The sequence below is a fragment of the Coturnix japonica genome, chromosome 4 (assembly GCF_054131305.1).
Source record: "Coturnix japonica strain WE chromosome 4, WE-NBRP24, whole genome shotgun sequence".
Taxonomy (NCBI): Eukaryota; Metazoa; Chordata; class Aves; order Galliformes; family Phasianidae; genus Coturnix; species Coturnix japonica.
In genome coordinates, this window is record NC_140666.1 from 37,498,187 (window position 1) to 37,507,855 (window position 9,669).

Consider the following 9,669-nt stretch of genomic DNA (forward strand, 5'->3'; position numbering starts at 1 on the left):
AACATCTGCTCTCCACACTGTCCCAAAATAAATTCCCTAAAAAGGTCAATCTTCATGAAATCTGTCTCAGCAATAATTAATACCCTCATTCAAGAAAGTATGAAGACCTAGGACTACAGGCTAAAGGAGTACATAGGAGATGGATAGTATAGGAAGGGAAAACCAGTTTGCTTCTGGATGCATGAGAGAAACTCTATAAAAAGCTCTTCAGAATTGAGCCAGCCCCACCCCTACAAAAGCTAAGAACAAACAAGGATTTGGTTCAGTTATTTCTCTACAGTTTCTATGAGATTAGGCTAAAATTCATAAGTTTCTAGATTTAATTTTTTATAGCCATCACATTTTAAAGGAGATGAAAAACACTTCTTGGTTACCCTCTATTATTACCTCAAAACAGTTAATTATAATGTATCAATATCATCTAAATCTACCTGATATTTGTGCAATAATACTCGCTATTATGAGTAGCTGCACAGTAATCATTCATAAGCCAGTTCCACAAACCCTGCCCATATCACGGTGGTTTGAACAAAATCTCTGAAGTCCCTTCCAACTTAAGCCAACTTATGCTAAGATTCACTTTTGTTTTACAAATGAAGATGCTGTAAAATGCTGAATCTTGCTCACTTCAATCACAGAAAACATTTCTACAGCCCAAAATAACTCCATAATTGTGATCGCCACAACACCGACTTCAGCAGACAACTTCCAGCTGGGTGTACAAGTACAGATGCTGAGATTTCGCAGAGCCCTGACCACACTTTCCAAATCCCAGCTAATGCTAGCAACTCAAGAAACATAGTTTAAAATAAATGTGTTCTCCATGTTCACTGGAATAATTCTCTTCTAAGTATGAGTAGAGAAGGGCCACGTTATATATTTGCTTTGCCGTAGTACAGACCAAATCATCATTCCTTCCTAACCAGAATATTGGAATCTCAGGATTCATATTATGATCTCTTAATGGGTGCTGCAGAAACTTTCCAAACATGCTTTTCAGTTAATATATTTAATCAAAACAAAGATACGAATGTATATATTGGACATGTAGTTGGAGCTTATATAGTTGTTTGGTTTTTGTTTGTTTGTTTGCCTTCTGCTTTGTCTATCTCAGTTAAAGGATTGTCATTTTTCTTGGAAACCATACCTTGAGTAAGTTAAATTCTCCAGCCCTTTAGATATGCTCAGCATGTATTCTTATGCAAGACTGTAAAACTCCCAAAGCTTTTCTGGAAGATGTGAGTATTCAAAAGCTAAAGTCCTTCTTGAACTCTCCTCACATTCCCTTTGAACTTTTAAAAATGGATAATGAATTTTCTCAGCTACATGCTTCAGCTGGTTTCCTTGGATTTGATGCTGATATTAAGAACACCACCAGCTGTCATTTGCTTTTCCAGACTCTAGACAGTGAGTAAGAAATGTGTTGGCCTTCACATAAACTTTCTATCTTTTGCCAACATAGTGGTCCTAAGCCTGCACTATCTCCACGCTACAAGATTAAGCGAATCTTGAAATAACATGCAGACAATGTTCCATACTTTCCATAGGCCTTTTTCACCTATATTCTCTGTTATCATGTTTTCCCTTTTACCATTGCTTTTGTAAAATTTACTGTGGTGTCTTCGATTTTATCAAGAATTTAGATATTGTTCTACAAAAGGCTATGAGGAGCTGTAGGTCAACGCAAACAGAAAGAAAAACAACCACATTCTGCTTTTAAGCCAATATTCACTGTATGTTCCACAAAAGGAAAGAAACGAAACTAACAAACAAAGAAAAAACAACCAATCCACACCTACACATGTTCTCACTGTACAAACACTCGAGTTGCCCTTCTTTCACATAATCTTTTGTCAAAAGCAAGAAATCTTCTGCATCCAGTACAGGTTACTTAGTCCAAGATGGAAGCTACTACTGATTCTCTCCTCCACATACAAACAGCTCTTTTCTTTTTCTCTCCGGATGTCTCTCAAATATTTTCTCCTCCTCCCCCCCCCCCTTCTCCTTTTCCACCTCTGAAGAAAGGCTTCAAATGTGTACATTCCTCAATTGAATTTGTGGGAAAATTAAGGCTGACTGAACTTTGCCTTGCATTCAACCAACTAACTAGAAAGAATTTCAAATTTAAGTGAGACATTAGAAACTTACAGCACTAAATGATATTCTATGGTATAGCAAATGCTTATCAAGATATCATTAATGATATTTGTAATTGTTTCTTGTAATTTGAGCAATACAGAAGACTTTAGTAATAACGGATGTTTTGTTGCATTTCTTTCCAAAGTACTGCCTGAAACCCTGTTTAAAGAGGGTACTATAATTAGACTTGTCTGGAAACATCTTGATTAAACACTTTTCTTTTGAAAAAATTCTGATTTGTCAGAACAGCAACTTTGTGTAGAAATGTGTGTTCTAATGAAATTTTCATGAGAAAATTTTCTCAAGTCAAAGTGGGAGAGACAAAGAAAATAAACAGTCAGCGCACAGAAGTAATACCTTCTTCTGCTCTCTTGCAACAGTGGCATAACTACAAAGCTGATAGGGTTTGTGTTCCCTTGTATTTGATGCAGAATAAACTGCTATGATATTTTATATTAACTCATGGCTTATATTTCCTTCCACAACTGATCTTCTCACTTACTTCCTCCATAGCCACCTACTGATTCCTTACTGTAGAAACCTTGCCACTTTAGCCTTATCAGATTGTCCTGACTGTTACTACATTACTTAGCTATGCCTGCACTTGTTGTACTAAAAATTGAATTTTTTTCTTTCTACCAGGTCACAATCCACACAGCACCTAAATTAAGGAGAACATTTTTAGCTGATTGGTTAGCTTTGCCTAGTACATCAGAATCAATGCAATTTGATCAATTTAAATCCTACATTGCTTAGGAGTTTATGAAGACCACCTTAAAACTTAATCTGTAATAAGGAATACAGTAAAACAGTCAGTCAGTTAATTAAGACTGAAACACTATTGTGACCTTTTCAATATACTTATGAATTTCACAAAGAATTGCTCTCCAGAATGAGTAGGATTGCATGATATACTGTAGCAGCCTGAAGCCAAAACGAACATGATCTTTGAAGGTCTTGAATAGTCTGCTTCCAGTGAAGTCTAGAGTCTCCCAGACTTGTTACCTGGCACATGAGCTGTATCATCAGTTCTCATGAACAGATTGTGAAATTTGCAATTTCCTAGGAAAAATTTTGTACTGCAATCTACCCTGATATTTTTTTCTGTTGTCAGGCTGCTCACTTCTCATGCCAGCTGCTCCACCCACCTGTTCCCCTGTGTATAACTTAATAATCTACATTTTATATAAACTAGAGCAGACCGAGGAAGTGTAAACTTTCAGTGTAGGATGATTGTGCGGGGCGACTCTGGGGGAGTAGAATGTCTGGCAGCATACAAACCACAAGTACACGATTTCAATCAGCAGTAATGAATAGATCAGTTCAGCAATAACGCTCATTAAATTGGTTGGTGTTAGCAGTGTTAGATTGACTCTGCAAGGTTTTGTTCATCTTTAAGGCACAAAAGCATTTCTAAGCAAGTGGAATGCTTTTCCTTGCTTTCTTGTCTTCCAGCATTTCTCAAAAGTTACATTGAGGATTCCAGATCCGGGCAGAAATTCCAGTTTTCAGTCAGAAGGACATACATATTTTCAAGTCCTTGATTTAACAAAAGGAATTTAAAAACCTATTTGTACACCACACGTCTTCTTTAGAACTTCCCACAGTCTCATGTTGTAGTTACAGTGAGGATTTCTTACAGAATTTTAATAACTTGTGGTTTCAATCTCACAGTGTGAATTTTGTGTTTGGGAAGATAATGACAGTGTTATAGAAGAGAGAGGCCCTTCTTAAGCCATCAGTTGCTGAAAAGCAAAGAACCAAGGATAGCAACCAAGCTGCCCTGACTCCCTTACATAGACAACAGAAGGAAGAGAATGCAAATTTTGGTTCATTCCATCTTTCATATAGTGGAAAGAAACACATCTTGGAATTGCTTTTTGCCTCATTAGTCAATGGAAACATGTAACTTCAGAGTTCAGCATTTGATGTTGAAGCATGGCAAGCTTACCCTAAAAGATTATCTTGCACTCATCAGTACATACACTTACAAGTGTCCTCCTAACATTACATTAGAAATGCTGGTGTACTTTTCTATTACCTCTCTAAAATATCAAAATTTTTAATATAAACTGTAAGTATGCTGATTTTCAATATTATCTTTGAATAATTTATTGAGGAAAATGTTTTCACTTTTTAAGCTGGTGGCAAATTTTCTCCCCCTTTAGAAGCAGGAAATGCGGACTAATTAGTTTTCTAATTTTAGATTAAATGTCTTGGTTTTGATTGTACATTCATTTAATTGCCTTTTTTTTTTTTTTTTCCTTTAAGTATTGGTAAGGTTTTAGAAACTGAATAAAGTTAGTTTAGCCAACAGACAACTTTTTCTAATTGAATGCTATCAGCCTGCATCTGAAGACTTGATCTTTCTTAGTCAAGCAGCACCACTGCTTTTACTAGATTACTTAAGTAAAATGAGCAGAAGTTGCCTGAAAGATTCTTAATTAGATGGGTAACTCATCATTGAAATCTGTGGGGAAATCAGAGGTTGCGTCTGGACCATTAAATACCCTTCATGGACCTGAGCCTTCAAGTGCTGAGCCTGCTCTTTTACTGATTACATGTAGCTAATCATCTCACATCTCTGTCTGGATGCTGAACTCCATTTAAAAGCTGGTGGTGGCTCTAAGTACCCATTATCAGGAACACAGATACATGAAGGGGAGCAGAGTCCATTCAGACTGTAACAGTTGAAGCAGGAAATGACCCTTGGGGTCAAGAAAATGCATCTCAGCTAACAAGTGGAAGTAAGATACAAAGAGCAGATGAGCAGAATCTCACTGTGGAACTTTGTAGTTAGAAATTAAAAATTAAAGCCTAGAGTACACAGACAAAAAACAGGGAGAAAAAAAAAATAAGCTTATGCACAATAGGCTTAAGTGTAATATTCCAGACAGAGGTGTATTCACACTGCTGTGAAAACAACAAACTAAAGTTAACAGAGATTTCAGAGAAAAGGGACAGGAGGTTCTGACCCCTTTTAGAGGCAATGACAGACTCATGGTTTCCCTCATTTAGGATCAGGATCCATTAGAATTGTAGGTACTTGTATCTAATTTAGTGCTTCATTGTGTAGAAATACAAGAAATATTTCAACTTGTTTTTCTTAAACATTATAGATGCATTGTGCCCATGCCCTTCTCTTCCTAAGCTTCCTAAAATTCCGTTGAGTACTTTACCAAGGGAAACTACCCTTCAGTGATATTAAGATACAGCACTTATTCATAAAAACAGATAACCACTGCTACTGGTTTTCCTCTAAGCATCTAGTTCTGTATTTTAGACATTTTTACACAAGGTGGCAGACAGGAGCACTTCTTTATTTTCATAGACCTGGAAGAATTATTTCTGTAACTGAGGCATGATGCAGTGCTGAAGTCCCAAAACTTTAACCACAAACTAACGCACAAGCAGTATATTCTAATTCATTTGATAATACAACACTGGCTTGGTACATCCAAAATCCTTTACCTGTCACTTACAGCCACACTTAAATGCATATATTGGCACAGATACATTTTATGTATTACAGTTCTAATGCACCAGCAGCTGCTCTGTGTGGGCCCGATAAACACTCATTACATATATGACATACTTTGTTAAATTATTACAGTGTTATGTTTAGGAAAGAGCAAATCCTGCCAACATTTCTGTATGTGCTTGACTTCACCAGGCTGACTCCTTCTGGCATCAAGTATAATGTTCGTAAGATCAAGGCCTAAGATATCATATGCCTTCAGAAAAAATAACACTTGCCTTAGCTGAAAGTACTGAGATTTCATTACGATTATCATCAGCAGCCTGGTGAATAAACATGAGACACTTGGGGATTAACTCTGGTCAAGCATAAGGAAGAAGAATAACATGAAACAAAGAGGGGGAGAGAAACAAGGCAGAAGAGCAGGAGTTAATACTTTATAGCTTCCAAGTGCAGTAATTTATTTTGAAAGGTCTGATTATTCTTACTGAAAAGTCACACAGGCCTACAAATGAGCAAAATGCTCTTGCTGGGATAGAATTCAATGCTTAACAGATTTTCAAAGTAAAGGTTTGGAATCACTATAGATTTGCCTCTAAATTCCACACTTGGTTACAACATAAAAGTTTAAGATATCTAAAAGGAAAAGCAGATCTGAGGCTAAAGGCTCTTTCTCTGTCATTAGCATGGTGGAACACAAGGTGAAACAGGATATAAGTAATTAACAGAAAACCTTAAACTGCCCCATGCTTCCCTATCTTTGGGAAAAGCCTGTATTTAATAAAATGAACTATTTAGTACAGCAGTGGCTATATGACAGTTGTGTCAATAACTAGCTTGGAAATGCATTCAGCTTATGTTACGATTTCTTAAGTTTAGAGTACCTAAAAATTACATTAAAAGTATTCTATCTTTGCTACTTTTCATTGGCTAGTTCCAAGAACTAGTGTAGTATAGCTCACTAGCAGATTTTTTTCATACTAAATAACTCCCATTTTCTGTGAAACCCTGATTTCCATAATTTCCATAAGCAATTTGTTATTTATTTGCTGTGCTAGAGTGAAAGGACCTGAGGAAGGAACCCCATACATTTTGTCTAAATATCAAATTACTGAGGTAAGTTTTAATAGTGCTTCAGACAAACTACAACGTTATCTAGTATTTCTGCTGAAATAAACTTTTGTATCTGTTTAAGAACACCAGTAACTGTCATGTTCCTTGTACATGCTTCTAGCAGCAACATCATAATGTCTCCTGTTTTATTGTGCTGGCCCACAACATCAGATGCAGATGTCAGTAGTATGGCTGAAGAGGTTTGACCTTCCCACCAATATTTCTTGCCATGTAACAGATGGCAGCAGTGGGGCAATCCAACAAAATGTCTGACGTGAAAGCACATATAAAGCAAAGGTGTCATTGAATTCCTCTATGCAAAAAAAAAAAACTAAAAAAAAAAACAACTGAGACCCACTGTCTTTCATTGATGCTTGCACAGAGACCAAACAGTGGAAGTGAGAACAGAGAGGCAGCAGGTGGTGGATTACAGCAGTGATGACAGCAACCCGGAAGACAAGCCATATATAACTGCCACACCACAAAATGAAATGCTTCTTGATCAGCACATCCACCACATAGTGGTAACTATGTTGGAAGAAAAAAAAAAAAAGTGTTTTGTAGCTGAGAATTTGTTCTAATATGTGGTACTGTACTCTACATAACTGATGTGGTTTACATGAAAACAAACAAGGCATTATTTTCAGTGTGACCTATGCATTTTCTCACATTCAGCATTTTCCATAGCTAAACTGTGGAATTGAGGAGCCCTTCCCAGCTCATTGCTCTAGCTGCAGGCTCTAACTGTATTCTGACCCTGCATCAAGACAGGTTTTCACAAACTTTTCTGGCTCCCTCCACACTTCTTCCCACACTTCACTTCCCATAGGAAGAAAAATGGTGTGAAGGTTGGAAGAAAGCTTTGGTATGCTGCAGCCAAATCTTCAGATTGGACCATTAGACCTCTGGGTGCAGTCTAGTGCTTACATATCATCATTATTAATTCAGCATTAATTCAATACAGTCACTTTCCCCAGCAATTTAATCATTCATTTAAAAGATTTATCAATAGTATATTTGAAAGATGGATCACAAGCAAAGTAATTAACATCACTTAGACTTGCATGGAAGACATTATTTCTCGTTGATAATTTCTTTATTAACCACATTGGAATCAAACTCTAATTTCTAGTTATACACAAATGAGATGAACGAATAAGGATTAAGAGACATGGAGGAGCTCCAACAGTTATCTGCCAGGGCAACTTGGAAGGGCTAAAGATACTGCAGAAAACACCTAGCCACAGTCCTGGCTCTGAAGGAACTTATAAAGTAAAATTTAATCAACAATAAAGCTTTTCATTTTTAGATCAGAAATAATACATTTTATTCCTTCTTCTACCTTATATAACATACACAATAACTGACCAGAATTTGTGAAACTATTGAACTACTTGTTTGTTTGGTTTTTCTTTGTTCTTTGTTTCTCCATTACCATTCAGAAGGGTTTCTAGAAACTATACCACTGTTAGAGTTTTTAACTTCTTGTTATGATTTATAGATAGCAAGACCGTTGCACTCATACTTTTGCAGTGAAGAATGAAGAAAAAGACTGGAGGTTTCTTTCTGGGACATTACAGGTAGAAACAGTACAGAAGGAATTGCCTTGCAAGGAGAAACTGCAAATCCTTTTCAAACATTGATCCAAAAAAAGCAAATATAGTAAGATGAATTAATTCAAGTTGCCTTAAACTGTTAGGAAAGACAATCACAGAGAACATTACAGTTCTTAAAATGTTGATAGAATGCAGCATTACTGCAAGGAGAGGATCTGGTTTGGAAGGAGACAAAACTATCAAAAGAGTGAGCAATAGTATCAAGCCTGCTAATGAACATAAACTGAAGGCTGCTTCTTCTGACATTTGTTCGTGAAAGCAAAGAAGCCCACTGTAGTAGGCTTTAGAGACATAAAGGAATAATAGTTTTCCTTGAGTCTTTTTTTTCCCCTGCAGATACAAGATCATAAGCAGGAATTCAGGAAATTCTAACCTTATCCTAAGAGCAAAAATTTGAGAGAGGTTGTAGCAAGAACTGATAAATGTAATGCAAAAATCCCAGTATTGCTGACTTTTATTTAGGATTGTGCGTAGGATTTTCTAAACTCTTTCTTACAGAGTCGTGGCTTTTTTGAGCCACGTTAGAAGCCTTTTAAGAAGAAATCTTGCAAACAAGAGCAGAGTTCCTAATGTACTTCTTGAACTGGATTCATCTCACACTGTTCTGATGGTATTCCAAAAGAACAACCTCAGAAACTGGACAAACAGCCTGCTCTCATCCACCCCATTCAGTCAAGTACAAAGCAGGACAGATTCATTCATGAATCTGCCACTGAACAAGCTTTAGAAAGCCCAGCGTTCAAGAAGATTTGTTCCTCTTGGTCTCTCAAGTTATTTCAGCTTCACCTAGCAGTCACACCATACTACCTCCACAGTGATCTGAAATGAGGCAAGTTCCCCATTTCTACCAAAGCAACAGTACATCACCCACCTTCCTCTCTTCCTAGAGAGACAGAAAAACCTGCCTATTTCTGCAGTAAAAGCCTCATGGAAGCATGTTTTATCTGGGTCCAAAGAGCAGGGTGAAGAGCCATGCGGAATTTTACAGCTGCTTAATATAGGAAAAAGAATATGATTTGTATATTGGAGTAAAGGGAAGTTCTCATTTTAAAGAAAACACAGTTGAGTCCCTGAAGAATTCTCTTTCTCAGTAAAAAGCTGCTGAGGCAGATAGCTTGCTGTCTTATTTTAATTCAAATAGGGCAAGTAAAAATGAACAAATACAGAAATGAGATGAAAGCACAGTTATTCACATTAAAACTAGTTGAAATTGAACTTACAAGCAAATAGTGCGCTTGTGTCAAAAAGCATCCCTAGATTATCCTAAGTAGTAAAAGGCTGTCTTTGCTTTGAAAGAAAACAGTTTAAGATATTAAAAGCAAA